Raw genomic sequence first — 5,705 nt, forward strand, 5'->3', positions numbered from 1 at the left:
TTATCAGTCTTAAGTAAAATGAGGGCTACAAATTGCTCTGGTGCTTTTGCTATCCTTAGCATTCTTCCAGAGGATCGATCCAGCAAATAGCGCGTGTTTGGCAGCCATGAAAAAATATTTCATGGAATATTAGTGCGCCCAGAGGGAGAGATTTGAGAGGCTGAGAGTGAATGGAGCATGAAAAGCCCATGAAAAAACAGGAGAAAAAAGCACAAATTGAAGTCGCTTAATTTTTTTTCACAGTTTTGTAATGCTCCTCTCCACTCGTGCCCTCTCAAGTCTCTCCTGCTCCCTTCTCCTCAACTCCTATTTTCACCATTGGGCCCGTGAATATAGCATGGAATAAATTTTCATGGTTGCCAAACAAACCTAGATATCATCTGTGCAAGCAGAATTGTCATAGATGTCAGACCCAGCTGAAAGTGATGGCACGCTACCCGGTTAACAGTGGGCAACTTTAACGCTTTTTAACGTCAGATCACGTTAACAGGGGGGCAAATGCGTACTGCAAGGGGGGTGAAAATATAATCTCCCTTCAAAATAGGGAAGTGATATTTACGCCCCTTTTCATCACCAGGGACACCTGGTGCCAATATACCAATGACTAAAGGGGGCCTAATGTACTTGATGTCAGAAGAATCTAGTGGCCTTGATTGCCACGTACACTGGCGCTGGGTGTCCCTGGTGATGAAAAGGGGCGTAAATATCACTTCCCTCAAAATATTGTAAAGTAAAGTTGCCCACTGTTCACGTTAAAGTTGCCCACTATTCACATTATAAAGGGCGTAAACGTTGGAAACGTTTTCCAAGTATGGTGGTCTACATTTAGACCTGGCAAAAGCGACCCGTGCCCGCGGGTCGACCCGACCCGCCCGCAAATTTGTGGGCACGGGTCTGAGTTTTAGTGACCCGTCAAAACTAACCCGTGGGTGACCCAACCCACAAAAACAAGGGTCGGGTCGGGTCAACCTGCAGGCACCCGCAAGTCACTTGGCTTTTTTTAAGGGTGGTGATTTTGTTGTACTAATCTAGTTAGATGGCTTTTTTTTCTAATGTAAATGATGGTGATTTTGTCATGCTAATCTATTTTTTAAGGGTTTAGAGGCTTGAATAGGTTATGGTTGGCACCATAGAATATAAATAGGTTGTGGCTAGCACCATAGGTTGATCCCAACCCTCCGATTTGAATGTTAGAGGGTTGATCACTTGATCCTAACCCTCTATAGATCAGAGGGTTAGGATCAACCTATTGAAATGATTTTTGGGGCACAACCTATTTAGGCTGTGGGCCATCTAATGGACGGTTTGGATCATCCCACGGTGCCGGCCATACCCCCCTCATCAAAATCCAGTGATAACATTTTCAAAAATAAACAACTGTTTGAATTTGCGGGTGACCCGCGGGTTGACCCGGCCCACCGCGGGCCGCGCGGGTCACCTAAATTCTGACCTGCAAAAATGCGGGTCATCTCCTGACCCAACCCGTGTGACCCGCACCCGCATCACCTGCGGGTTGACCCGGCCCGACCCACCCGTTTGCCAGGTCTATCTACATTGACAACCTAATCTAATAATTATATTTCTAAACATGGGTTTAAAACTAATTAAGGGTGATCTCTTACAAGGGTCCTAAATTAGTAAGAGTGTAGTGCATGGGGAAACTTAAACCTTGAGGGGTTTGCTTAATAAGAGCAACACACGTTAAGAGATAAATAGTGGTTTAGGGTTCTTTCTTCTCTTGGCGAGGGTTCTTTCTTCTCTTGGCGGTCCATGATCTATCAAGGTCAAGCCCAAAGATTAGAGAGGGGTAAAGAGTGTAGAGAGTGGGAGAGGGAGAGACTTGAGAGGGCATGAGTGAGTAGATAATGCAAATTGGGTGAAAAATAAGGAAAACAATTTTTTTAGTAGTTTTATCTTTTCCCTGTTTTTCAGCTACGTCTTACGCTCCCCTCAACCATGCCCTCTCACTTCTCTCCCTCTCCCTCTCCCTCTCCCACTCTAGTTGGCGCCTTGCCCGTCTCCTACCACTTGCTATCCTAATGTTCCATGGAAAAACCTTTCATGGTTCCCAAACGTGGCAAAACAATAAAATGATATCTGCTTTTCGTTGTTCTGATTATGACACCACCCACTTTATCGAACACGTCTCTTATTAGCTAGGGAAACATTCTGGTTAGTGTAACAACCTTTAACTGCTGATGCCATAACACACACAGAAGAGGGTGTTGGAAAAATCCGCCCACCAAATTCGACCAATCCTCCCCATCACAGGTACTGTCACCATCTCACCATCGTCTGCAACCTGAAAACTCGTCTCTACTCCAATTGTGAGAGAGACCATATGCGTGCGCACGCCACCATTCTTCTGTTTCCAACTAGCCATCTAGTTTTTAGGAAAAATAGTCACCATGTCCTCTCTCCTTTCATCAGAACCATATAGTTACATGTGATTTTCATGGGTTCACCTGCGGGTGAATACCTACAACACTCGGAGTCCAACCGGCCAAGCGACACTAGATTCTTACGTAGCGTTGAAACATACGCTGCAACACCCAAAGTACGAACCACTCCATCAAACATCTTGATCTTCATTCAAATTCCTGTGACATCATATGTAAACATGTCACCCAAGGACCCAATACCTGCCCTTGTCTTCTAGAGCGTATAAATATATTCTCTTCTGACGCATACATGAACAAAGCACCCTGAATCTAGAATCCACTCATCATGAGGAGAAGTGTGATTAGTTGTGGAGACTGTGATAATGTCTCCAACCACTTTGCTCTACTCATTTGGTACCGCCACTACCGCATTTGTTGCACTATTGTCCGACTGGTGAGCTCGCTTTGGACAATTCTGCTTGGTGTGGCCTTATTTCTGTTGACCCTGGATCTTGACCTGCCTTTTCATGATCCCCTATCAGACGACCTTCCTCTTTTACTCTCCCCAAGGACAATCAACCCATGCTCTTGAGCAACATCTTGATTAGGCCTCTTTCTAGTCTCATTTGGTAAGATCGTCGTCGTGACTTCTTCTCCCATCTTCACTGTACCCTTACCGAATAATAACATAGTCACCATATTGTCATACAAATCAGGAAGTGAAGTAAGAAGTAATAGGGCATTGTTGTGTTCCTTCAACTTTTCTTCAACCTTATGGAGCTAATCCACAAGCCCATTTAACACAGTCATATGTTCTATAAGATCTTTGTCTTTTTGCATCTTCAGCTCATACAGTTCTCGCCTCAAATACAATCGGTTGGCCGAGCTTTTTATCATGTAAAGCTTTTCAAATTCTCTCATAATTTAGGCGCTTCATCTTCTTCTATAAAATTATCTGCAAGACATAGTCAAATCGTGCTAACCGCCTTCGAGTCCATATCTTCCCACTCGTCATATGTCATCTTCTCTAACTTTCCATCATTTCCCTTCAATGCTTTAGACAGGCCCTGTTGAACTAAGATGTCCTTCATCCTCATCTGCCATAGGGTAAACTTCTCTTTCCGCCAAACATGTCGATGTTGGACTAGGTAGAACTATATTTTACCGCCATCTCATATTACTCCGCACTTCTCAGTGTAGCACTCCACCTCGAACGAGAATCTTTCAGAAAATCTTTCTACCACCAATGATCGTTATAACCGTGATCTAACCACGACCCCCATGATCACTCCAACCACAGCTATGATTCCACTTGTTGGGAAAATCAGTCGGGCAAACTTGATCCTATCATGCACAAATTAAGGGAAAAGATAAAAGTAAACACAAACGACAAGATGAACACCAAGATTTACATAGTTCGGCAAGATGCCTACATCCACGGGCGAGAACATGATCTTCCACTATGAGAAAAACAATATAAAAGGATTAAAATGGATTAAATCCAAACCCACAAACCCGCAACCCTTTCATTGTCCTCTCAGTCAAGACCGTACCCAAGATAACCCTGAGAGAAAACCCATGAGAAAAAACAGAGAAAAATAATGATGCAGTCCGAAAATCTGGATGCTCTTCGTGGCGCAGCAGCGGATGCAAGATTGATAAAATAAATGAAAAGGAGGCCCTTCGAACACCATCGTAGGGAATTAAATACTTCGATCATCGTCAAAGGGGATGTGATTTACTTCGATCCCGTCGAAGTCAAGTTTCTCATAGCGAAACTAGAAAATACTCCTCCAGGTGCTAATCCAAGGAACCAAAAGTTCTCAAAAGCTTAAAGGCAAATTTCATTCAATAATCAAAGTCCATTACAATGCTCATATAACATATATTTATAATAAAAGAAACCCTAAATGCTAACTTAATACCCAAGCAACTAATCATAACCGTCCATCTAAAATAACATAAATAAAACTTAAAACTTACCTAAAATAGTAATCCCGTAATAGACACTTACCATATCCTAAAACTGCCTATAACTTAGCCAAATCAAGTCTAAATCACGTAATCTTGGGCTCTTTAGATAGGTAATCGAAAAACCTTTCTAAAAACACCAAAAGCATGCCAAAAGAACAAGATTTGATGCCCTAAAAAAATACTACAAATAAAATGGCAAAAATACAAATTAAAAAATAAGAAACTTGTTCCATGCCAATGAACCGAACTATTCTTGGTGATTTTCATCTGCATCAAATAACCCTCCTCTCTACGTTCTCTTTTGTCTCGCCCCCTCTCTATCACGCCCAAAACTTCCTCTTACCACCACACTCTTGATTGTGTGAGGATAAGCTTTTTATATCACTTGGGCTTTTTTTGGAAAACTTAAAAAGCCACTTTCTACTTTGCTTCCCAAGGTAATCATGTATCTTGGGAAACAAGGCAACTTTCCCAACAAGGAAAATTTCATTTTCCAACTTCTTCTCTAAACAAAAGAAAAAATAAAAAATACTAGAAAAAAAAGTTTAATGCCCTCCACTAGGGCAGCAGAAGCTCTATTCTTCCTTTTTTCGAGGGTTAGACCTGTAGTAGCTCAATGGTTGGGGCTCTGTATTTCAACTGTTGGAGGTTCTGCGCAAAAAAAAGGGGGTTCCATCCAAAAAGCAATGATCCCACATGGAAAAAGTGAAAGGATGTGGATGGGCTTATATAGACTTGGGCACCCTTCCCTTAACGGCTAGCTTTTTTGGATGAGTTCTACCTAGGTCCCAACAAATGGTATCAGAGTTTGGACGTGGTATCCCCGGTGTGCCTCCGAGGATGGAAAATCCTTCAGGAAAGATCTCAGTAACCCCGATGTGCCCTCGAGGATGAAGAAAAATCACTCGGGGAAGATCTCGTAGTTCGGGATCATCCATGTTGCTTCTGCGTGGAGAGGGAGATTGTTGGGGGTTCCACGCAAAAAACAAAGATCCCACATTGGAAAAGTGGAAGGATGTGGATGGGCTTCTAAATACTTTAACACCCTCCCCTTAACCGTTAGCTTTTAAGGGTGAGTTCTACCCAGGTCCCTACATCAACCTTGAGCTACCTACCGAAAAAAAAGAAGCTTTTTTCGGTGAAAAGTGTATAAAAAGAAGAGAAATTATATGATGAAGGGCCATGTAAAGACGTACTGATCATACCATCATTGATATTTGATCCAACAGCAGCTCCTCACCACATTTATGTGTTTATGCTATGAAACTACCAGTTACTCCAAAAGATTTAGCTATTGGAGAAGGTATTGTTTTATCTTTCATACAACACTCCCCCTCACGTGTAGCTCCT

This window comes from Tasmannia lanceolata, unplaced genomic scaffold (assembly GCF_043159265.1).
Source record: "Tasmannia lanceolata isolate RefF3 unplaced genomic scaffold, GAP_Taslan_0.1 ptg000012l, whole genome shotgun sequence".
Lineage (NCBI taxonomy): Eukaryota > Viridiplantae > Streptophyta > Magnoliopsida > Canellales > Winteraceae > Tasmannia > Tasmannia lanceolata.